The 25,955-nt window shown below is 52.1% G+C and overlaps 1 protein-coding gene across 4 annotated transcripts in view; it reads right to left on the reverse strand.

Moving 5' to 3' along the window:
• Positions 1 to 25,955, reverse strand: part of USP7 (ubiquitin specific peptidase 7) — a 2,259,762-nt gene that overhangs the window by 1,106,918 nt on the left and 1,126,889 nt on the right. The window lies entirely within an intron of this gene.

Consider the following 25,955-nt stretch of genomic DNA (forward strand, 5'->3'; position numbering starts at 1 on the left):
ATTTCTGGGAATCCCCATTGCGTGAAGACGTCTAAGACGATGTCCTCGTGCAATCGCCATTCGTACTCTTCGGGCAGGGGGGAAGTCTCTGCTGAGTTTGTCTGCTAGCAGATTCAGTTCCCCTGGTACGTGTTGTGACAGTAGGAACATGTGTCCGAGAGCCCACTTCCATATATTCTGGGACAGCTTGGACAGTCCTGGAGAGTGGGTGCCCCCCTGCTTGTTGATGTAGTACATGGCTGTGGTGCTGTCTGTAAGGACCATCACGGTCTTCCCTTGTAGGTGTTCTTGGAAGGCTTTTAGTGCTTTGAACACTGCCAGTAGCTCCAGTAGGTTTATGTGCTTGGATGCTACGCTCGGAATCCACACTCCGTGAGCAGTCTGAAGGGATAGGTGAGCCCCCCATCCTGTGAGGGATACATCCGTGGTTAGAGTGGCCTCCACCGCGGGTGTGACAAAAGATTTCCCTATTATCAGGTTTTCCTTTGTCCACCACCGTAGCGAGAGAACCAAGGCCTGCGAGACCACCACTATATCGTCCCATTATCCGCTGGCCTGACACCACTGGCTGTTGAGCCACTCTTGCATTGGGCGCATGCGCAGGCGTGCGTGAGGTACCAAATAAATACACGCCGCCATCATTCCTAGCAAGCGCATCACTTTGCGCACCGTCACCTCTTAACCTGCCACATATTGGGGGATCTGAAACAGCATGTTTTGGACCCTCTCTGAGGGGAAGACGAGGCCGTCCTTTGCTCGAATTAGAGCCCCTAGGAATAGTTTGACTTGGGTGGGGTCTAAGCTGGACTTCTTCTCGTTGGAGAAGCCCAGCTGGAACATAAGGTCTACAGTCTTTTGGGTGTTTGAGAAGCATGTCTCGTAAGAGTCCCCTGTTATGAGCCAGTCGTTGAGGTAAGGGTATACTGGGATGGATAACCTGCGCAGGTGGGCCGCTGCCACTGCCAGTACCTTTGTGAATACCCTTGGAGCAGATGCTATGCCGAAGGGTAGCACTCTGAACTGGTAGTGTGTGCCCTCTATCATGAACCTGAGGTATTTTCTGTGCGCTGGCAACATTAAAATATTAAAGTATGCATCTTTCATGTCCAGTGTCGCCATGTAATCTCCCTGTGATAGCAGTGGGATCACCTCCTGTAAGGTCACCATACAAAACTTTTGGGGTTTGACAAACTTGTTCGCTGGGCGCAGATCTAATACAGGGCGCAAGGTTAGATCCTTTTTGGGTACAAGGAAGTACACTGAATAAATACCTTCCTTTATATGGCTCCTTTTTCCAGCAGTTGGTCCACTTCTTGGAGGAGGACGGCGAGGTGTTCTGGTGTCATGCGGCGTCCCCTCGGGGGTCTGTATGTTGGGGAACTGTTGAACTCTATACAGTAGCCGCGGGATACAGTGGAAAGTACCCAGCGGTCTGATGTTATTCCCTCCCATGCTGGAAGAAAGGATGTTAACTGGCCCCCGACCAGCGTTGCATGGGAGGGGACGCAAATCTTTGCGTCACTTGGTGGTGTTGGTGGCTTGGGAGCCTCTGGGGGTGGACCCCCGGCCTCTCCCTTTGCCACGACGTTGACCCCTCTGATTGTACTGGCCACTATTTCCTTGGTAGTTGTTGGCAGAATACTGTTGGTTTTGTTGCTGACGTTGGCCACGAAAAAAGCGCTCATTACCAAATCCCCGCCTGTTAGGGGGTTTTGAAATTTGGTCTAAGGTCTTTATTGTGTCAAATTCTTTCTTCGCGTTCTCCAGCGCGTCATCAACTGCTTTCCCGAAGAAGTTGGACTCCTCTATGGGCTTATTAATAAGGGACGCTTGCGTTTCTGCCTTAAACCCGGAATTGCGAAGCCAGACGTGACGCTTCAGCAAAATTCCTTGTACCAAAGTGCGGCCAGCCATGTCTGCTGCATCGAGGGTATTCTTGACGATGCTTTGGTTGACCCGAGAGCCCTCGTTAACTGTAGCCAGCAAACGAGTTCTTAAGGGTTTGGGCGCTTCTTCAATGTCCTGTTTAAGCTTTTCCCATTGAGCATCAGCGTAGCTTGCCAATAGTGTGTTATTATTGTCAATTCTGGTAGCGAATGCTGCAGAGGTGGTGATTCTCTTGGCTAGGGCATAAAGTTTCTTCCCCTCTTTATCTGGGGGTGCCTCACTGGTAGATAGTGTGACTCCGGCCCTTTTCCTGGTGTTGGTCACGACCAGGGAGTCCGGGATTGAGTGACCCTTAATATAAAATGGGTCTAATTGAGAGGGAGAGAACAGTTTCTCAATCCTCGGATTGACCCCTCTCACCAGTGCAGGAGTGGACAGAGAAGGGGTAATACGTCTCTTAACGGAGGCGAGGATGGGGATAGTTTGGCTAGTGGGGGGTTTTTCTTTTGATAATCGTCTCCACAAAATCCGTGTCTGGGGTGACCTCCCCAGTTTCAATTTCAAAATGTGCTGCTGCCTTCTTCAGCAGTGCATTGAATGTGGGTTGATCATCAACAGGCGAAGGGTTCCCGACTGGTGTAGTTTCAGTAGACCTGATGACTATACTGCTACTGCCTGTGTCTGTAGACCTAGCTGGTGACTGCCAGGGATTTGGGTCGCCCTCGCCTGTGTCCTCCTGGAATCCCTCCTCACCTAGGTTAGTGTCCTCGTGAAAACCTTCCTCTTCTTGTTGGTCTTCAACATCGGTGAACTCATCTTCCTCCTGGAAGAGGGTGTCTTCCTCAGTGGGATTGTAAGAGTTTATGTCCTCCTGTATGGGGTTATAAAACTTCTGGTATTTAGCCCTTGGACTCTCCAGGGGTGCCTCCCTTGGTCTCTTGGGTGCCCTGTCTTCTGGGATGGACATGAACCTGTCTAGTTTATCCATACAGGTCTGGAACCTTTCAAACGTCCACTGAGGTCGGCCAGGGCGGTCTGGGAATGAAAAAGGAGTTTCTTCCTCCTGTAGTTGTCTGGTTCTGTCCCATAACGAAGAAAGTGAGCCTTCGCCTTCTGAGTAGCCTTCTCGCTGGCTAGGGCCTTGCGTCGGCATCGGGAACTGGCCTGATCTGTTTTCCGGCGCTTTCGGCATATCTTTGGCCTTGTGCACGGTTTTCGGCGTCTCACTCGCCGTACGTCTCTGGCCATCCTTCGATGCTATGTGCGCGAGGCTTTCGGCGATCATTCTCTCTTCTGAGGGATCGTAACAAGTCCTTGCTCGTCGAGTCCTTGCTCGTCGAGTCCTTGCTGGCAACGTGAGCGCTCTTACGATGCGCGTCGCCGGAGGTTTTGGTGTTAGCGCCCTCATTTTTAGAATGCCCAGTCGCCTGTCGCGGTGGAGGGGAGGACCGGCGCCCCCGTTGGCACTATGGCTCCCATCGTCTTCGACTAATGCGTGCCGGGGGTATGTGCTTTGGTGTTTTTCCGTGTGCGTCCTTGTCGCCGGGGTGTTCATCCCCATAAACTGGGCATGAGCCGGGCTTGTCGGGGACGGACGATGAGGAGCGTGAACGCTCCTTTGAGAGGTCTACAACCTCCGTTACGGGGGCCGTGCAGTCACTGTCCTCGTCACATTTGGCGGCAGCGGGCGAGGAGTAGGCCGCCCACCTTTTGACCCTGCGGTCTTTTAGAGTTTTGGGCTTTAGTAATTTACAGGCCGCACAGCCGTCCTCCTGGTGATCGAGGGGTAAGCAACGGTTGCACCGTTTGTGCTTATCCATCCAGGTATATTTACCTTAGCAAAGCGGGCAAAACCTAAATGGCGTCCTCTCCATAGCTGAGGGCATGAAGTGGGACTACGACCTCGAAAGAGAGGGAGGGGAAAGAGAAAGGCATTCTTAAAGAGAAAGAAAGCCCACACAACCCCACTCTCCCTACTGTGTATGGCCGGCGAGGCCAGGCCACGTGTTCGGCAGTGCCGAAGGATCCCCTCCGCTCGTCCTTCCGTCGAAGATCTTGTTCGGCGGAGAAACAGCTCTGCGTCGAGGGAGGGATCTACGTTATTGATAATAACAAACAACCAAAGGTCGAAGAAACTATTTGGCAATGTCTCTCGAGGAGCTCTGCATAAAGACGAGCAGTAGCTGGGCGGAAAAAAACAATCTGAGGGACCTCGACGCGTGAGGGATTGTGGGTACGACGCACGTCACTATAGGGATAGTGTTACAGACACGCCTTGTCGACGTCCCCTTTTCGATTATGAAAAACAAAATGCAATACTCCGCAGTGACCACTGGATGTCGGACCTATGCACAGCATGTGATTCTAAGCAGATTAACAAACATCAGAAATATATTTACAGGCAAGACACTTTCCCCAGCAATGGCGTTATACAAGACAAATGCTTATTTGGACTCCGATAAGCGACTGATATGTGGGAGATGGAACAAGTGGTCTCACTTGAGATTTAAGATTACTTGTTCATGCATCTTTTTCCAGGCAATAATCCTTGCAGGACAACGCCACGACCCTTGGTCGCTCCCATGCAACTGCTGGAATACCTGATGACACTAGCCAAGGTTTAGCCACATAGTAGCAGAATTTGATGCGGTCCACAATCCATTTCTTTCACAACTTTAGTCATGCATGTGCCTTTGCTAGTCATGTGCCACAAACCTTTGAGATTGTTTCAGACAGTATTTTTCATGTCAATGTTACAACTTTTGAACTCCAAGATATGCCAGGGCCAATCATACAGTGGGGTTGCTAAGAAAACTGGCAAAATGACAACCTAGTTGAGATGATCTGCCAAATCAACCGCAAGAAAACCTGTGGTGCATTCGAAGCAAAACCTTTTTGCAGTGAAATTTAAAGAGACTTTAGCTGAAAAGGTAGGCTTGTCGCTCACCTTTCAGGCTATTCTTTTGGCTCACAGATACACTGCGATGCAAAATACATTTTAGGTCCGACATGAATTGGATCAGACAGATTGTTTTGTGCGTCAGGATCAAATTCAACTGCAATGCAAGGGCAGGAGGTATTAACAGGTAGAAACTTGCAAAGCAAACCTCATGAATTCCTTTGTAAAAGAATTAGTGAACTGCAAGGCTTGAGTCATTTTGCTTCATTTATCTGGAGAAAACTACAAGATAAACCCTGATGGATGCATGCTAAAGGTCAGACTTGGGCAAGAGAAGGACTTGGGAGGAACTTTCGGGGTAGGTTGGTGTGGAGTTAAACTTTGCAAATTCACCATTTGCAGAATACTTTCTTTCTGGAGTGCGTGGCCTTAGCTGAACCTGCTCTCATGTGGGCTAAGACATGTATTCCTGAGGCATGAACAAGGGACTGAATTACTGAACGTCATGGAGCCAAGCATCAGCAATGCCTGGTTGTGGTGCAAAAACACGCGTTAAAGGAAAAAAAGGTGGATGCTCCTTGAGTGGAATGTCATCTGCCATGGACCAGTCCAAGACATCCAAAAACCAACAGTGTGAAAGAAGCTCTTCGCATTGAATACAAGATGAGCAGGAACAAGTTACTTACCTGTAACTATTGTTCTCCAGCAGCATGAGTCTGGCATGGATTCACATGCTCATGAATATTCCCAGTCAGGCTGGGAATCCTCTGTAAAAGAAAAAATATTTTCACTTAAAATCTGTATTTCTCCTTTAAACCAATCACTGTAACTGGGTCATACTGCCACCATCCAATGACAGCCTTCTCCCTAAGCCGCTCCTCTTGCAGCCACCTTCAAATTTGGTAAGCGTGTAAAGTGGCAGCATGACCAAGAAGAGCCGCAGAGGGGTCTGGAGGGAGGGTTCTCATGTGAATCCATGCCAGAACCATGCTGGAGAAATTAATAGTTATTCACCGTAGTGACTAACATACTCTTAGTCCATAGTCCCCTTTCCTCCATACTGTATGGGCGTCCCTCGCGAGGGACAGGAGACAACCTTTTTCACCAGAAAAATCTTCTTCTCAATTTAGAGGCGCGCAGGGGCACAGCCCTTGGAGCATGCGCTCTTCTTACTCCACCCACCAGCGCCACTCAGACCCCAATGACGTCTCGACAATATGCAACATTGCCGATTGACAACAGTATTATTAGGGGGGAGGATGGTGGGACATATGGAGGAAAGGGGACTATTGACTAAGAGTAGGTTAGTCACTACAGTGAGTAACTATTAATTACTCATACATCCCCATCCCCTTTCCTACATACTGTATGGACGATTACAACCGAGTGTAGCCCCAGGGTGGAGAGGAGACCCCCTCCTTAAGCGAACAGGTTTCTCAGAACCGCCTGCCCAAAAGCTGCGTCTGACCTAGAGGTGACGTCCAGACAGTATTGCTAGCAAAAGGCAGAGGGTGTGGCCCAGGTGGCCACCTTACTGATGACCTGCCATGGCACCTGGCGCTGGAAGGCAATAGCCCTGCGAGGGGTTGTTTGTGAGACACAGGGTGGAGAACCCTGTCGCCCTGCTGCGTCAGGAGCGGAGCCGGGCCAAGTGGTAGGTGAATGGGAGGCCTGTCCGATAGGCTGAGCAGCTTGGAGAACCATGGTCTTGCCGGCCACCATGGAGCTACCAAAATGACTGAGGTGACGCGATTGCTTTATCCTGCAGATCAGCCTCTGGACCAGGGGGGTGGGTGGGAAGGCGTATGCCCACATGTAGTTGCACTGTAGGTGGAATGCATCGCCCAGTGAGCGAGGGGCCTGCCAGGAGGAGAACTGTTGGAATTTCTTGTTGTCTTGGGAGGCAAACAGATCCACTTGAGGATGCCCCTACCTGAGGAAGAATTCATCCAGTACCATTGCTCTCGTAATTGTCCACCCCCAATCTGCTGAGCCTGTCCGCCTCCATGTTGGATACTCCTGGGAGGTGGACAGCAATGAGGAAGATGTTCTCCCATTCCTATATGCTGATAGCGAGGTTGCGCAGTGGAGGGGATCTGGTACCCCCCTGTTTGTTCACTTAGTACATGCTGGTGGAGTTGTCCGTCAGGATAAGTACTGTCTGGATAAGTACTGTCTTGCCATCTATGAGGGGGAGGAAGGCTTTGCGGGCCAGCCATATGGCCTTCAACTCTAGCCAGGTAATGTGGGACTCCTGCTCCTGCCAGGTCCAGACTCCATAGTGGCTGCCAAGCCATTCAGGGAAGAGTACGTCGTGACAGTGACCTGAGGGAGAGGCTGCAGGACTGGCCTGCCCCGCCGTAGGTTGAAGTCGAAACCACAACACGCAGCCCGGGCGGAGAGACGTGGGAATGTCCACAGGCTTCGATTGTGATCCCTTTACCTGATTCCAGGAAGCTGTGAAGTGCAGCTGCAGTCTCCTCATCCAGAGCCTCGTGTGGGGGATGGCCAGAAGGACGCTGCCATAATGCCCAGTAGGTGTTGGTACCACCAGGCCGAGGTCACAGTCCTGGAGAGGAAGTGCGTAGTAGCTCTCTTGATGACTGATCTACTCTGAAGGGAACACCCTCTCGGAACCAGTGTTCAAGAAGATGCCCAGGAAGGTCGGCTTCCGAGTGGGTTGCAGCCTAGACTTCCTGTGATTGATAGTAAACCACAGGTCGTGGAGTCTGTTCATAAGCACGCAAGAGGTGTGAAGAACCACCTCCGGAGAGGAGGCCCGGACGAGCCAGTCGTCCAGGTATTGGTAGATGGGGTGGCCCTAGGGAGAGCTGCCACTGCATTCATCAGTCTGGTGAACACCCTGGGGGATGAGTTGAGGCCGAACGGTAGAACCTTGTGCTGGAAATGGAAGCCCATGATCCTGAAGCGAAGAACGTACCGATGCGGCTGACAAATCGGGACATGTAGACATGCGTCCTTCAGATCCAGGAAGCACATCCAGTACCATTTTCAGTGTCTTTGCAATGAGAGCTGGCACAACTGTTGGGGAGAATTCTCATTTCATGGCTAAATTCCCTCACCTAGTGAGTCCTCCAGCAACTTTGCTGGATTTCTGGAGTTTTTTTTTCTTCACTTGGTAAGCGTGAGCTTTCCCCCCACTCTTACCTGTGTTTTGCTATGTGTTTCTACCTGTTTCGTTGTGATTGTGGGCTCTGGAGTACACCACTTCAGTAGCCCCCCTTCTTTGTGTGCGTCACCCAGCACCTTCTGTGCAGTGGCAGAGGGTTGTCGTTAGACTCCCCCTGACTCCATTTCTGAGGCGACGACCGTCCCCCAGAAAAGGGGGAAGTTACCATTAACTTTACTTAGTCAATCTACCACAGACCCAGTACACCCCATCTTACATGGGAGTACTGGAAAGGGCTAATCTGTACCCCTTTTCTGTCTGTACCTCCCTGAGCATTGTTTCGCTCTTTGAACATTTAGACTTGGCTGGTGGCAGTGGTATCTACCCTAAGTTTTTTACCGCGATTATATTAGATAAACGTGGTACTGTTCTTAGCTACTATATTAGCCTCGAACATAAACCCGCTTGACCAAATTGTCTTTTTGGCTCTGGTTGGGTTTATTCGCCATTTCGTTCTGTTAAAGTCCTTCTTGTGTTTTACTTTGCGCGGCAAACTAGGTTCGCCTTCCTTGTTCACTGTCTTTTGGCGGGTTTCTGCTCAGAAGCTCTCCTCAAGGCGCCTGGGTGTCTAGGTGGGCTGAATGTGAGGGAGGGGTGTAGTCACCCCCTGCACAGGGTATCCTAGGAAACCCAAGTCGAACTTTGTTATGATTGGCTGAGGAGGTTGTACGGGCTGGACAACCCCCCTGCTGGGCGATTGACAGCCAGGCTGTGTGAATGGGGGTTTTGCGCATAAAAGGCAGGTCTCTTGGGCTAGAAGTCAGGGAGTAGCCACTGGAACTACAAGGAACCGAAGAGAAACGGAGAGAACGACAGCTGCTGCAACTACCCCATCCCAGGAAAGCCCTGCTGCAGTCCCGAGCTATCTTCCCTTCAACGACTTAGAGGATCCAGTCCGGTGTCTTCTTCCCTTGAGCTTGGTGGGGATCACCAGCTCATCTTCCACAGCCAGGGGATCCTCTTCTTGGTCGAAATCGCTGCACACTGCTGTAGTGGTCAGGATAGCCACCTGAAGAGCCTCTCCTGTTTTTAAGGAGCACACCTTTTATTCCTTTTCGCGGCTGCCGGCTTCATCCCTGTGTGGTGCAGACCCCCTTCAGACGTCCTCCTTCGCAACGAAGCTTCAGGAATCGTGGGTCTGCGGGAAACCAACAGGAACAACTGCCAGGGCACCAGCTGCACCATTGGAACAAGGTACTGTGTTCTGCCTGAGGAAACTGGGTGAACCCCTTTTCTTCATCTCCAAGGCTTGCCCTAGTCTTCCCCCCTTCTTATAACTTATGCTTACGAATATTGACAATATCGAAGTACTTATGGCTACGTTGAATCGTGAACTATCTGAATGATCTTCGGCAACAGGCCCTCAGTGTCACTTGACCCTGGCTCCGGCCCTTTGACTTTTGAACTCCTGTCTCTGAGGATTTCTCGATTCTGTCTGCCTAACCAAAATATTGCCTGTGATTTTTCCCTCCAACTCCCTCTGGGCATCTCAGGTGCCAAGTGTGTTTTTGCCCCGGTAGCATTTCATGTCAGGGATACGCTTTTATCTAGTAGACCGAACTATCAAAAAGTGATCGCAATCGTATTCGGGGTAACATGTTTTGTTCATAACACCGGTTCATTCAAACACAGGGTACTTACCTTGAGACTTACTGTACAAAGTGAATTGGTTAGTTGTAGTATATTTAACGTGAGGTTTTTGTTTAAAGTTTAGTAGAAGTGTTGTGTTTATAACAAATGGTTTAAAAATAAATGTACTTCTATTTTTCTACCTGAAACCTTGAGTCAGTGTTTGCTTGAGTTACAGTAATTGTGGTCCCTTTGTGTAATCTCTGCTACTGCTCATATACTCTTGATAAGCCCGGCTGCTCTGCCACTGCTACCACTCTGACATAGCGGTACAGGCTTGTACCAAAGGTAAAACTTGTATTGCCACCTGTAGTCTTAATTGTGTGTAGTGGTCCCTAAGGGCACTGCACAGGATTCTGCCTAACAGTAACCATCTTGACTTTATGTAGAGGTAATGAGAGGTTGAGGGTGGAAAGGTCCAACAACTCTCAGGCCAGCCTGGTGGTTCTTCTGTATGGCGAAAATATTGGAATGGAAGCCCAATCCTCTCTGGGAGGTTGGGACTTCTTCCACTGCCAGGCTCTCTATGAGCGGCCTGACTTCTGCCAACAGAGTTGCTGTCCCAATCCGTGGGAGGAGAGGGAGGGACTGGTAGGCGGTAACCCGTGGAGACTACAGATAGGATCCAGGGGTCCAAAAAGTTATGGCGCCAAAATTGCACGTGAGGCAAGCCTGCCCCCATAGGAGACATGTGGACCCTGAGGGGCGTGTCGTGCCTTTTTATCCTTTGAGGCTGCTGAGGAGGAGGATTGGAAAAAGCCCTGCACCCCCAGCTTTTGTGGTTTCCTCCAATGCGGACTCGGGGAACAGTCAGGTTGTGTGGACCTCCGTTCCTGGAAGCCTCTGAACCCTTCAGAAACCTGCCCCTTGTCGGAGCGTGGATTGGAATGGGTGTACGCCTTCGTAAGAATAAAGAATTAGCGTTCTGTGAGCTATTCTTTTTATCCAATTCTTCAAACGTGGAGGAGTGGAAGAGGTCACTACCCTCGAATGGAAGGTCCAATATGCGTTCCTTGACATCCAGGTTGAGCTTAGTAGCCCGGTGCCAGGCCATCCTTCTCATGTCCGTGGCGATGCAGATGGCCCAGCCAGATGCATCGATATGGGCCACTGAGGACTCCATGATGTAGGACGCTCCCAGCCTGGCTTCTCCTGGTCCCGCTTTGAATCGGGCCTGGCTTTGGTGCGGGAGTTCCAGGAGAAAGTCTGCAATTTCCCGCCAGATCCTTCGGTTAGCCGCTGTCAGCATGGCATCAGAGTTGGCCCTGAAGGTGGCGTAGGAGTACAGCTTTTTCCCCATACGCCTGCAAGATCTTCTCCTTGCCTAGCAGCACCGAGACGACTGAGGCTTAGAATAGAGTGATGCTGCAGCGATCACCAAGGAGTGCGGCTACGGATGAGCCCGAAAGCAAGAGTGTATCCCCCTGTACGTGGCGTTGAGGCTCCTAGTGACAGGTTGGGTTGAGTGCAGCTTGAGCCACCCCTTCTTGTCCAGGGCAACAACGTCCTTCTGCATCGGAATCCCCGTCTTGGAGGGGGGCCTTAGCTTGATGACTTTAGAAAGGACCCGCCCTCCTCGGGGTGCTCAACCTCGGGTTGAGGCAGGCCAAGATAATCTGTGAGGGCCGCAAAGCGTTCTTGGAAGGCCCTCGCTGACGATGGAGTGTCATCCTCCTAGTCTGTGTCCACCTGAGTGCTTGGAGGATCCACAACTGGTGGAGGGGTACTGGGTGCCGCAGGCTGCGGTGTGAAAGCTGGAGCCTGTGGAACCACCTGTATTTCCAGAGGCATAGGGGCTGGGGCAGGAGCCAGCAAAGGAAGCGCGGGCAGCGCTGGTGCCTGAGGCACCAGAGCCATTGGAGGAATGACTAAGGGTACTGTTGGGGTGACCTGAGGGAGCATTTCACTTATAGCATACTGAAGGATAGACCCTGCCTGGGGTGTGCACATCAGCACCAGAAACCTTTCGAAGAACCTGTCTTTGGAGGCTGAGGAGGTGGCAGGAGATATTGACCGAGTGGCCACGGGCTGCTGGGGCCAGGGCACACTATCTAGGATGCAGGGGGAACCTGCCCTGCTCTGCTGATTGATAACCTGTAGGCCACGTACCTGGATGACCACAGTCCCACCTTGTAACTCGTTCCTCAACCCGCTCTGCTAGAGGAGGTATCAGACCAGAGGCCATTTTGTCTGGCGTGGCGCCATTTTGTTGAGCTGCGTGCCGGAGTCATGGTGCCTGGCTCACTGAGACCAGCCCTATCCAAGACGCTTGGTGTTAGAGCGTAAGGCCTATTCGGCACCTCAGGCCGGGGCCTGGAAGGCGCAATGCCCTCGGCAATACTGCCAGTAGTGCTGCGTAAAGGCGCCCCCTCAGACATGATGCAGGTACTAGGGCGTTGCCCCTCGAGAGTAAACCCAGTATAAGTCGTCTGCGGTCCCTCAGCAACCGGAAGGATCAGGAGACCCCTCGGCCCAAAGGCCGGTAGCTGGACTAGCCTTGGTATGTACGCTGGTACTAGAGCACGATAGGCCCCTCCCGGTCGGGCGCTTATTCGGAAAGGAGTCGACATTGCGGGGTGCTATGGAGAATAGAGGCCTTGTCTTTGGCCTCAAACGAAGTTTGGCAAAGTCCTTGAGGTCCTTCAGAAGCAACGTCTGGAAGAGCTCCCTCCACCTAACCAGTGTGTTCTTCAGTGCCCGAGGTGTGAGGGAATCGCACGCGGAGCAACCTTCCCAGCCGTGGTCGGGGCCAAGGCAGCAGAGGCAAAGGGCGTGGGGGTGGGGGTGGGGGTCTTATGGGGAAAAAAAACCACACGTAGGCTGGACGTCTGCTGAAGCCTGTTGCAGTCAACATGCACAGGGGAGGAGCGTGGCGCTGGAGAACCAAGTATCTAGAAGAAAAATAAAAGACAAGATAGAAGAAATAAGTTACTCACCGTAGTGACTAACGTATTTAGTCCTTAGTCCCCTTTGCTCCATACTGCATGGGCGTCCCTTCCAAGGGACAGGAGACAAACTTTCACCAGAAAAACCTTCCACTTCAAATTTAAGGCACGCAGGGGGGTGGCCCAGGGAGCATGCGCTGCTTTGACTCTGCCCTCCAGTGCCACACCTCAGTCTCCATTGACGCGTCAACAATACATTTAACATTGCCTAATGACAAGTATTAATAGGGGGAGGTTGGTGGGACGTATGGAGGAAAGGGGACTAACAGTATGTTAGTCACAACAATGAGTAATTTCTAATTACTCTTACGTCCTGTCCCCTTTCCTCCATACTGCATGGGTGATGACAACTGAACGTAGCCCCAGGTTGAAGAGCAGACCCTCCTTAAGCAAATGGGTTCCTGAGAACCGTGTCAGATCTAGAGCCGGCATCTAAAAAGGAATGCTTGCAGAAAGCCGAGGGCATGGGCCAAGCAGCAGCCCTGCTTACAACTTGCCAAGGGGCATGGCGTTGGAATGCGATGGCCGTTGCATTGAGCCCAACTGCGTGGGCTTGCATGTTGGCCGGAAGCAGCTTGTGCTGGCCCTCGTACACTACTTTGATGGCGGAGACCATCCAGCGGGATATGGAAGCCTTGGAGGCCTGATAGCCTGGTCTTGAGCCTCCAAAAGTGACGAAAAGGGCAGAAGCCCTTCGTCCTGTCCAGGTAAAACTTCAGGACACGCCTGACATCCAGGCAGTGCAGCACTCTGTGCTTCGTCCTTGGGATCGGCAAAAAACGTAGGAAGGACTATTTCCTCGTTCAAGTGGAAAGCAGATGGCAACTTGGAAAGAAATGCTGGGTGTGTCCGCAGGACTACTTTGTCCTTGGGGAAGGTACTATATGGTTCCGAGGCTACCAGCGTCTGGATTTAGCTGACTCTACAAGCCGAGGCGAGGCCAACTAGTAGGGCTGTCTTGATGTTGACCAGCCTGATGTTCGCAGACGCCATTGGCTCTGACTGCTTGTGCGCCAGGGCGCCCAAGACTATATTGAGGTCCCACACTGGGTGCGGCCTCTTGACAGGCGGGCAGAGCCTTGCAAACCCTGTCAAATGTTTCTTGACGATAGGATTGGAGGAGAAGATCGCCTCTTCCGAGTTCCGGTTAGTTCCGATGGCTGCAAAGTATGAGCGGGAAGTGTCAATCTGCACGGCAGAGGGGGCGAGGAGTGCCGACAAGGAGAGCATGTCGTCCAAAGTACATGCCAGGGGTCGATTTGTTTGGAATCTGCACAGTGGCAGAATCTGTTCCATCTGCTTTTATACTGGGCCCTGGTAACCTTGCTCCTTGTGCCCTGTATGATTTCCAGATTAGCCTGAGAGAGGCTGAGGTGCCGCAGAGATAGCTGCTCAGGTACCACGCTGTGAGGGCTAGTTTTTGTGGCGTGAGGTGGATGCCCCTGCCCCCCCGCCTTCTCCCTGCTGTGCCAGACGATGTGCTGGGAATGTGGGGAGGCGAATCAGGGGCATCTTCGAAAGGCTGAGCAGCTCCAAAAACCATGGCCTGGTCGGCCACCATGGAGCTATTAGAATGATATTGAGTATGCGAGACTCCTTGATCTTGCAAATTACTCTGAATCAGCGGCGTGGGTGGGAAGGCGTAAGCCTTTATGCCATTCCACTGAAGCTGAAATGCGTCGCCCAGGGAGCCAGGGCCCTGTCCATGCGAGGAGGCAAACTGAGGGCACTTCTTGTTGTGCCAGCTGGCAAAGAGATCCACCTGGAGATGACCCCACCTGTTGAAGATCTCCTGAATGCCGCAGGAATTTAGCTGCCACTCGTAATTGTCGGCTCAAAACCTGCAGAGCCTGTCTGCCTCCAGGTTGGATTCCTCAGGAGATGGACTGCTGTGAGGTAGATGTCGTTTTCCAGGTCCCACTCCCACATGCTGATTGACAGTCTGCACAGAGGAAGGGATCTGGTGCCTCCATGACATAGTACATGCTGGTAGAGTTGTCTGTCTGGATGAGGACAACCTTGCCCCTGAGAAGTGGTAGGAATGCCCTGGGCGCTAACCAGATGGCGTTCAGCTCTAGCTAATTGATGTGGTATTCCCGCTCCTGTCAAGTCCAGGTGCAATGGACCGAGAGATTGTCCAGGGCGGCTCCCAAACCCTCGAGCGAGGAATCCGTGGTGACTGTGGCCTGTGGGGTGGGCGGCCGAAAGGGCTTGCCTGTCCGTAGGTTGCAGTCCCTGGAACACCATGTTCGGTCCAAGTAGAGAGATGGAGGAACTTTGATGCTCTCGTATTGAGAGCCCCGCTCCTGGTTCCATGAGGCCGCAAAGTGCCGCTGAATATTCCTCAATATCGTTTGCGGGACGGCTAATAGGACTGCCAACAATAGACCCAGGAGATGTTGGTACCGCCATGCGGGTGGTGGCCCTCTTGATGGCCAAAATGATGTCCTCTGACGGAAATACCTTCTCGAAGCACGTGTCGCAGATAAGGCCCAAGAATGTCAGTCTGCGTGGGCTGCAGCTGTAACTGCTTGAGATTGAGCAAGAAGCCCAGTTTGTGCAGTGTGCTCATAAGGGCATGGGAAGAGTGGTGAAACGCTTCCAGAGATTTAGCCCTGATGAGGCAGTCGTTGAGGTATGGGTAGATGTGGAGGCCTTGAGCTCCGAGGAGGGCCGCCACCGTAATCATGAGCCTGGTAGAGACCCTGGAGATCGAATTGAGGCCAAAAGGAAGGCCCTTCTATTGAAAATGGTAGCCCATGATCCTGAAACATAGGAAAGAACGATGGGGCTGCCAAATCAGGACATGTGGGTACGCGCCCCTTCAGATCCAGGGAGCACATCCAGTCTCCCTTGCACAATGTCTCTGCTATAAAAGCTGGTGTAACCATTGTTAGGAAGAATTCTCATAAATGGTTGATTTCCCTTACCTACCGAGTCCCTCAGCAGCTTTGCTGGATTTCTAGGGTTTATTTTTTTCACCTGGTAAGTGTGAGAGCCTTTTCCCCCACTCTTACCTGTGTTTTGCTATGTGTATTTCTACTTCTTGAGTAATCTTGGGCACTGGAGCCTCACCTACTCCATGGCACCATATTATTCCATGTGTTACACAGCACCTTCAGTGCAGTGACACAGGGTTGTCTTTTAGACCTCCCACCAACTCCATTTTCTGGGGCTGAATACTGTCCCCCAGAAAAGATGAAGTTGCCATTAACTTTAGTCACTTACCACAGACCCAGTACACCCCATCTTCCATGGATTATTGGAAAGTGTCAATTCTTATCCCTTTTTGTCTGTGCCTCTTGGAGCATTGTTTCGCTCCCTTTACATTAAGACTTGGCTGGTGACATTGGTAACTACCCGAACTTTTCTACCGCGATTATCTTATATAAACGTGGTAATGTTTTATGCTATTATATTAGCCTCGAACATAAACCCGCTTGACCAAATAGATTTTATTTTGGCCCAGGCTGGGTTTATTCGCCATTTCTTTTTGTTACAGTCTTTCTCGCGTTTTACTCTACGCGCCAAACCATGTTTGGTCCCTTTCTTCGCCTTTTCACGGGCTTCCACACAGAATTCCTTCTTTAGGCACCTCAGAGTCTTGGTAGGCAGCTGTTTGATTGATAGCCAGGCTGTATGAATGTGGGAAAACTGCATAAAAAGCAGGTCTCTGGGACTGGAAGATCAGATTCGCCACTGAAACGAAAGAACCAACGAGGAACTGGCAGAAGAGGACCCCTACAACGACTGAACCGCCCTGCTGCAGGTCCGAATCTTCATAATCAGACGACAGAGAAGATCCTCCAGGAAACTTCTACCCTTGAGCTGGTGGGACAAACCAGTTCACCCAAACTGCAAGCCAGGACCCCTCTGGTCGAATTTGCTGTCCAGAGCTACAGTGGGCCGGAGAACCAGAGAGGTCGAACCCTGCTTGGGTTTTAAGGAGCGCACCTTTTATTTGTTGCTTTGCTCTGCTGCTGGTTTCTTCCCTGAATAGTGCAGGGACCTCCAATCTTCCTACTTCTGATCAGTCCGACCGTCGCTTCAGGAACTACCAGGAACATCCGCCTCAGCTACAGCTCCCTCTCCGTTTTAAGGTACTGTGCAAATCTGGTTCTTTGTTTCATTCAGCCGCGCTGAAAGTGTTTGAAATCTTTCTCCAATCCGAGCGCTTGTCCTTCTCTTCTCTTTGAAGAAACTTTCCTACCAACGTACACCCGTCCGTAAACCGTGCCACGAACTTTACTGTGATCTACACTGAACTGTATTATCTTGAGCAAAAGATTTTTGAACCATTGACTTTGGCCCTAAGCCTTTTCTATCTGATTTTATCATTGTAGTCTCTCGTGTTCGCTTGCCCTGAGAACTTACCTGTTGGTGTGGATTCATTTCTGTTCATCTGTCTTTCCCTCCCTTTTAAATTGCTGGAGTGCCATTTTGCTCCCACTTCATTTTGTGAGTTTAACTTGTCTGGAATTTAAGGGAAGTGGTGTATTAAGAGTGATTTTTAGACTGCTTATAATAGTGTAATGGTGTACAACTGAAGAGTGAAATAAATGTATATTCTTTTACTTGAAAACCTTGAGTCAGTGTTGGTCTGAATCATAGTAATTGCTGTCCTTTGTGTAACTATTTGATACTGCTCACTTACACTTGACATAAGTCTGGCTGCTCGGCTACCACTGTGTAGTACGCCTGGTTCTTCTTCTAAATGGTGAAAATCCAGGAGTAAAAGCCCAAGCCTCGCTGGCAGGCTAGGACTTCCTCCACTGCCTGGCTCTCTATGAGCGACCGGATCTCTGCAAAAAGAGCTGCTGTCCCAACCTGTGGAAAGGGAGGGAGGAGGGGGGGGGGGCTGGGATAGGGAGGCGGTAACCCGTGGATACTCCGGAGAGGATCCAGGGGTCCGGAAAATTCTGGTGCCAGAAATGCACGTGGAGAGCAAGCCTGCCCCCCACTGGAGACACCTGGACCCGAAGGGGCGTGTCAGGCCTGCTTTCCCTCGGAGGCTGTCGCAGTGGAGGGGGACTGGAAAAACCCCTTAGTGCCCCTCCCCCCTTTGTTGTTTGCGCAGGTTCCGAGACGGCGAGTGGTCCAGCTGCCTGGATCTCCGTTCCTGGAAGCAGCGGAAACCCTCCATACGTACGCCCCCTGTCAGAGCTCTGCTGTGACTGGGTGTACGACTTGGGCATGGTCTTTATCAAAATGGATAAAGATTTGGCCGTTTGTGAGCCGTTTTTCTTCTTGACTAGCTCCTCGTCCATGGTTGAGTGGAAGAGCCCCCACACTCCCTTCGAATAGTAGATCTAATATGTGTTGCAGGATGTCAGGGTTGAATTTAATCGCCCGGAGCCAGACTGTCCTTCTCATGTCCGTGGCGATACAGATGGCAGTGCCAGAGGTGTCAATATGTGCCACGGTGGATTCCATGAGGTCCTGAGCCACCAGCCTGGCCTCAGGAAGCCCCACATTAAAACGTGATTGGCTCTGCGTAGGGAGTTCCGGGAGGAAGTCCACGATTTCCCGCCATAACCTTTGATTAGCGGCCGCCAGCATAGCGTCTGCGTTGGCCTGACAAAGATGCAAGAACGCGTTGGAATAGATTTTCTTGCCGTACGCCTCCAAGATGATGTTCTCCTTGCTTAGCAGTGCCGCAGAGGAGGCGGCTGAGGACGACTGAGGCTTGGAATATAGTGATGCCGCAGCGATCACCGTGGAATGTGGCTGAGGAGGGGCCGAGAGAGTGTATCCCCCTCCATCTGCCTGTACTTGGCGTCCAGGTGTTAACTGACCGGCTGGGCCGAGTGTGGCTTCAGCCAACCCTCATTGGCCAGGGAGACTACATCGGTTTGCAGAATAATCCCCGTTTTGGCAGAGGGGCATCGCGTGAGGACTTCAGCCAGAACCCATTCTGCCGGCTGCTCAACCTCTGGTTGGGTAGGCCCAGATACTCCGCCAGTCCTGCAAGACGTTTGTGGAAGGCCCTGGCTGTGGATGGCTTATCTGGATCCTCCCTTTAATCTGTATCCTGTGGATCAGGAGGATCCTGCAGCGGTGGAGGAGTAGTTGGCGCCAGAGCATAGGGTACAGGGAGCGCAGCCAGAGGCTGAGGCGGCAGTGGCTGGTGCGGAGCCGCCTGAAGAATCACCTGGGGAGCACGAGACAGGGGCTGCGCCAGGGTTGGGGGTGCCGGCTGGGGCACACGTGTTGCCACTAGCATCGTATGGAGGACTTCCCTGATTGCGTCCTTGAGGATAACCCGCATCCGAGGTGACTTCATGGGGCCAAGGAACCTCTCAAAGAACCCCTCTTCATTGACCGTAGAGGTGGCCGGGGGTACTGGCGGGGTAGACGTGAGCTGCTGGAGCCGCTGCATACCCTGCCCATATGGACGCAGTGGGAAGCTGCCCTGCACATAAGAGGGGTAGACTGTAGGCCACCTGCCTGGTTGAGGCCAGTCCCACACCTTGACACACATTCTTCGCCGAATTCCTAGAATGGCGTCAGACGGGTGTCTCTTCCTGGTGCGGCGGCCATCTTGTCGAGCAGCCTGCCACGTTCCTGCGCCGTGTTGCTCAGCTCGCTGGGCCCAGCCTCCTCCAAGACTCTTGCGTGTGGATCACAAGGCCTACCCTGCTCCTCAAGCCTAGGCCCGGTAGGTGTGACACCCTCGACCCTGGGGTCTTTAGAGCTGTGTTTAGGCACCCCCTCGGACTTAATGCCGGTACTAGGGCATAGCCCCTCTGCCATATTGCTGGTATAAGGGTGCAGCCCCTCGGATGACAATCCGGTACGAGACCCTTTGGTCCCTCAACACTACCACGGGGAGGATCCAAGGATCCCGCGTACCGAAGGTCGGTAGCTGTAGCAGCCTCAGTGCACGTGCTGGTATAAGGACTTGACCGATCCCTCCCGCGCGGGTGTCTCCTTGGGAAGGAGTCTCCATTGCAGGTGCGATGGAGAGTCCTTGGGAAGGAGTCTCCATTGCTGGTGGGATGGAGAATATCAGCCCTACCTTGGGCCTGGTTCGATGCTTCATGAACATTTGAAAGAGCTCACTCCACCTGGCTAGTCTGTTCTTCAGCGCTTTCGAGAACAGCGAGCCACATGCTGAACAAGCTTGCCAGCCGTGGACTGGGCCAAGGCAAAGTAGGCAGAGGGCGTGGGGGTCTGAAGTTGGAAAGAGCCCATTGCAGGATGGACACCCGCTGAACCCTGTGGAAGTGGACATGCGCCGGGGAAGAGCGCGACGCCTTAGGACTGAGTACCTGAATGATAAAAAGGCAAAAGAGACGAAGAAGAAGTATGCGAGCATGGAATTACATGGCCGAAGTCCAACCCAGGAGCGCTGGTGAATCCGGCCCGTTCCAGTCAAGGCGGAAAAGGGGACTGTTAGGCAGAATTATATGCAGTACCCTTTGGGAACACTGCACACAATGAAGACAAGTGACAGTACAATTTCACATTTAGTACAAGCCTGTAGTACACAGTTATAGTGGTAGCAGTAGCGGAGCAGCCAGACATATCTCAAGTGTAAGTGAGCAGTACAAATCGTTACAAAGGACAGCAATTACTAGCATTCAGGCAAACACTGACTAAAGCTATGTAAGTAAAATAATATGACAATGCATGCATTACTGTAAAGCATTTCTGATGGTTGTATCTGCTTAGATTCACATGCTGTGCATAGTCTGACATCAAGTGGTCACTGCGGAGTATTGCATTTTGTTTTTCGTAGTCGAAAAGGGGACGTCGACAAGGTGTGCCTCTAACACTATCCCTATAGTGACGTGCAGTGTACCCACAATCCCTCACGCGTCGAGGTCCCTCTGTTTGTATTTTTTCTGCCCTGTGGGAGCCTATTAGACGTGAGTGAGTACAGAACAGAGAGAAAGATAAGGATGTCTATGTTCCTTCCATCCGAGCGGGGAGGAAGGGTGGGCGCATGTGAATCTAAGCAGATACAACCATCAGAAATGCTTTTACGGTAAGTAATGCATTTTTTCTGAGGTTTGTTAATCTGCTTAGAATCACATGCTGTGCATAGACTAGCGAGCAGTACCCGGAGTTGGAGGTGGGTTGTGAGAAGGAACAGTAGAAAAAAGATGTCTTAACACTGCTTGCCCCACCTGGGAATCAGATCTAGAGTGGGCATCTAGGCAGTAGTGTTTTGTAAAGGTGTGTACAGAACTCCAGGTTGCCGCTTTGCAAATGGACTCCAGAGGGACATTTGCAATAAATGCTATGGAAGCCCCAGTGCCGCGAGTAGAATGTGCTCTTGGCTTGAAGGGTAGTTCTATCTTAGCAAGAGTGTAACAGAGAATGATGCATTGGACAATCCATCTTAGATATAGTTGATTTTGAAACTGCATCTCCTTCTCTTCCTGCTACCACCGATACAAAGAACTGATTAGTCTTTCTCAGAGGTCTAGTTCTTTCCATATAAAACATGACAGCCCTGCGCACATCTAGTGTATGCAGGCTCTTTTCTCCCAAATTTGAAGGGTTCTTAAAGAAAGTTGGTAGTTCTATTGACTGGTTGACATGGAATTTAGACATTAATTTTGGTGCAAACCTAGGATGTGTGCGTAGAACAACCTTATCCTTGTGAACTGTTACAAAGGGGTCTAATATAGAGAGCGCTCGTAGTTGGAGGTGATAGCTCCAACTACGAGCTATGGAGGTGATAGCTATTAAGAAAGCAGTTTGAAGAGTGAGGTTCTTAAGTGATGCTTTGTGCATGGGTTCAAAGGGTGAGCCCATAAATCTGGTAAGTACCACATTTAGGTCCCATCCGGGAGCTGGGTTAGCTATAGGAGAGTGTATTGTCTTTACTCCCTCCATGAAGGCCTTAATAACTGGGACTTTCCACCATGACACTGTGTTGAGAAGTGGTGTATGCGAAAAGTGCAGCTAGATGAACTTTAATGGAATTAAAGCTCAAACCTGAGTCTAATAAGTGAGTCAGGTAAAGAACAATCTGTGTGGGAATGGTTTGACTAGTGGAAGATTTTTCTTTAATGATTCTTTCTACAAAATCAGTATCGGGGTAATTTCACTAGTTTCAATCTCAAAATGCGCTGCTGCTTTCCGAAGTAGCGCGTTGAAGGTGGGTTGATCATCTATTGGTGATGGATTCCTGACCGGTGTGGTCTGAGGAGAGGGAAGGTTTAAGATGTCAGGATCTGTAGACTCTGTTGGTGACTGCCAGGGCTGTGAGCCACCTTCATTTGGGTCTTCCTCGAAGCCCCACCCCACCCATGTCAGTGTTTGTCAAAACCTTCTATTCCGAGGTTTTGTAGGTCTTCACTATTTAAGAACTCATCTTCCTGGAAGTGAGTCTTCTTCAGTGAGGTCATAAGTATTCATGTCCTCTTGAAGGGGGTTAAATAAACTAGGATATTTAACCCTAGGATCCTCCTGAAGCGCCTCTCTTGGTCTCTTCGGTGTTTTATTTTCAGGAGTGGACATGAATCTGTCCAGCTTGTCCATACATGACTGGCATCTCTCAACAGTCCAGTGTGGTAAACCAGAACGGTCTGGAGGCGAAAAAGGAAGTCCCTCTGCCTGTATCAGTCTAGGTCTGTCCCATAACGTCCCTTCGCCTTCTGAGAAACCTTCTCGCAGGCTAGGGCCTTCATTCGACGGCGGGAGCTGTCCCTGCCTTCCTTCCGGCATCCTCTGCGCTTCCCTGGCATTGTGAGCGGTTTTTGGCATTTCACTCGCCGTCCGTCTCTGGCCGTCCTTGGAAACTATATGCGCCAAGCTCGACGATTAATTCCTCCGAGGGTAGGTCTGGCGTCGCTTTAAGCGGTGCCGAGTCTCTTTCGGCAACGACCGCACTCTGATGAGGCGCGTCGCCTGCCGTCTTGGTGGTAGCGCCCTCGTCTACGGGTAGCCCAGTCGCTAGACGCATCTGCGGTGGCGGGGAGGTCTTGCGACCCATACGGTCGGTGGAGGTCGACGGTAGGCGCGACGTCTCCGTTGGCGGTAGGGCTTTCGTCTTCGACGATGGCATTCAGCTCCAACCGATTGATGTGGTATTCCTGCTCCTGTCGAGTCCAGGTGCTGTGGAACAAGCGATCGTCCAGGGTGGCTTCCCAGCCCTTGCGAGAGGAGTCTGTGGTGATGGTGGCCTCCGGAGAGGGCAGCCAGAAGGGCTTGCCCCTCCGTAGGTTGCAGTCCATGGACCACCGAGTTAGGTCCGGGTGGAGAGATGGAGGAACGTGGATAATCTCAGATTGCAAGCCCCGCTCCTGACTCCATGAGGCCGCGAAGTGACGCTGAATCCTGCTCATCCTTAGTCTTGTGTGCGGCACGGCTAACCGGACCGCCGCTAGTAGAACCTGGAGATGTTGGTACCATCATGCCGAGATCACCTCTCTGCTGAGGAAGTGGGCGGTGGCCCTCTTGATGGCAGAGATCTTGTCTTCCGATGGGAAAACCCTCATGGAGCACGTGTCCCAAATGAGTCCCAGAAATGTCAGATTCTGCATAGGGAGCAGCTGTGACTTCTTGAGGTTGAGTGAGAAGCCCAGCTCGTGCAGTGTTCATAAGGGCATGGGGAGAGTGGTGAACCACTTCGAGATTTAGCCCTGACGAGCCAATGGTCGAGCTATGGGTAGATGGAGTCCCTGCACTCTGAGGAGCGTTCTTGAGTCTGGTAAAGACCCTGGGGGACGAGTTGAGGCCAAATGGGAGGACTCTGTATTGGAAATGGTAGCACATGATCCTGAACCGTAGGAAAGAACGATGGGGCTGCCAAATCAGGACGTGTAGGTACGCGTCTTTCAGGTCCAAGGAGCACAGAGTCTCCCTTGTCAAATGTCTCTGCTACAAAAGCTGGCATAACCATCTTGAAAGGAGAGGTTGAGGGTGGAAAGGTCCAGCCCAACTCTCCGGCCCGCCTGGTTCTTCATCTGAATGGCGTAACTCCTGGAGTACAAGCCAAAGCCTCGCTGGGAGGCTGGAACTTCCTCCACTGCCTGGCTCTCTACGAGCAACCGGATCTCCGCCAAAAGAGTTGCTGTCCCAACCTGTGGGAGGGGAGGGAGGAGAGGCTGGGATGGGAAAGCGGTACCCTGTGGATACTGCGGAGTGGATCAAGGGGTCCACGAAATTCTGGCACCAGAATTGTACATGGAGCGCAAGCCTGCCCCCCACCAGAGACACGTGGACCCGAAGGAGCGTGTCATGCCTTCTTTCCCTCGGAGGCTGAGGAGTGGGACTGGACAAAGCCCTTGAACCCCCCCCCTTTTTGTGGTTTACGCCAGTTCTGAGACGGCATGCAGTCCGGCTGTCTGGATCTGCGTTCCTGGAAGCTGCGTAACCCTACATATGTACGACCCTTCTCCGAGCGCTGCTGAGATTGGGTGTACGATTTGGTTATGGTCTTTGTAAGGATGGATAAAGACTCTGCCGTTTGAGAGCTGTTCTTTTTGTCCAGCTCCTCGTCTGTAGAGGAGTGGAAGAGGAGTGTGGCCTGCCCCCCTTCCTATTCACCCCCCTCGAACGGTAGATCTAGAATGCGCTCCTTGACATCCGGGTTTAATTTTGTTGCCTGGAGCCAGGCTGTTCTCACGTCTGTGGTAATACAGATGGCACGGCCTGAGGTATCGATATGAGCCACTGTGGATTCCATGAGGTCATGCACCACAAGCTTGGCTTCTGCTAGCCCTGCCTTAAGCCATGATTGGCATTGGGTGGGGAGTTCCGGGAGGAAGTCTGCAATTTCCCACCATAACCGTTGGTTGGCAGCAGCCATCATGGCATATGCGTTGGCTTGACGCAGGTGCATGGAGGCGTTGGAGTAGATCTTCTTGCCGTATGCCTCCAAGATCTTCTCCTTTCCTAGAAGCGCCACAGAGGAGGTGGTCGAGGATGACGGAGGCTTGGAGTATAGTGATGCCGCAGCGATCAGTGAGAAGTGTGGCCGAGGATGGGTCGACAGCAAGAGTGTATCGCCCTCCCATCTGCCTGTACTTGGAGTCCAGCCGTCGATTTACCAGCTGCACTCAGTGGGGCTTAAACCAACCCTTCTTGGCCAGGGAGACTACATTGGTTTGCAGTCGAATCCCAGTGTTGGCAGAGGGGCGTTGTGTGAGGACTTCAGACAGAACCCCCTCTGGCGGCTTTTCGACCTCGAGTTGGGGGAGGCCAATGTAATCCGCCAGGCCAGCAAGACGTTCATGGAAGGCCCTGGCTGAGTATGGCGTGTCCTGGTCCTCCTCGCCCGTAACCTGCAGATCTGGATGTTTGGAGGAGGATGGGTTGATTGTGCCGGAGGCTGGGGTACAGGGACTGAAGCAGGAGGAATCGGCTGTGGAGCCGGAGGAGGCGGCGGCGGCACCGGGACCTGGGGGCCCGATGAAGGAGTCTGCTGCCTCTAACATTGCAAGAGGACTTAGCTGACTGCGTTTTTGATAACCCCCATCTGAGGAGAACTGATGAGGCCGAGAAACTTCTCGAAGAGCACCACCTCACTGGCCAAAGAGGTAGCAGGGGGTACCGACAGGGTAGCAGGGGGCTGCTGGAGCCGCTGCGTACCCTGTCCATATGGACGCAAAGGAAAGTTGCCCTGCACAAATGAAGGATAGACTGTAGGCCAGGTACCTGGTTGAAGCCAGTCCCACCTTGACACTCCTTCGCCGAATTCGTGGAATTGCATCTGACGGGTGCCCCTTTCTGATACGGCTGCCATTTTGTCGAACTGCCTGCCATGTGTTACTCGGCCCGCTGGGCCCGGCCTCATCCAAGACGCTTGGATCACGAGGCCTACACTGCTCCTCGGACCTCGGCCCGGTAGGTGTAATACCTTCAACCCGGAGGTCGATAGAGCTGCGTTTAGGCGCCCCCTCAGATGTATTGCCGGTATTAGGGCCAAGCCCCTCGGCCATGATGCCGTTTTAAGAGCATAGCCACTCGGTTATAGACCCGGTACAAGAACCTTCAGGTCCCTCAACACTGCACCCGGGAGGATACGAGGACCCCCTCAAGCCGAAGGCCGGTAGCTGTGGCAGCCTCGGGGCGCATGCTGGTAGAAGGACCGGGCCGTTCCCTCCAGTGCGGGAGAGTCCAAGGGAAGGAGTCTCCCTTGCGGGGTGCGCTGCAAAATATAGGCCCTACCTTGGGCCTGGTTCAATGCTTCACAAAGTTCTTGAGATCCGCTGGAGGCGGCCTCTGGAAGAGCTCCCGCCACCTAGCGACTCTGTTCTTCATTGCCTTCGAAGACAGAGTCACACGCCAAACATGACTGCAAACGTGGTCTGGGCAAAGGCAACGTAAAGCAGAGGGCGTGACGGTCTGAAGTTGGGAAGAGCCTGTTGCAGGATGGACACCTGTCCTTGCGCCAGGGCGTAGGGTGACGCCCGAGGACAGAGTACCTGAATGATAAAAGGACAGA

Source organism: Ambystoma mexicanum, chromosome 2q, assembly GCF_040938575.1.
Source record: "Ambystoma mexicanum isolate Mex_15411 chromosome 2q, UKY_AmexF1_1, whole genome shotgun sequence".
NCBI lineage: Eukaryota > Metazoa > Chordata > Amphibia > Caudata > Ambystomatidae > Ambystoma > Ambystoma mexicanum.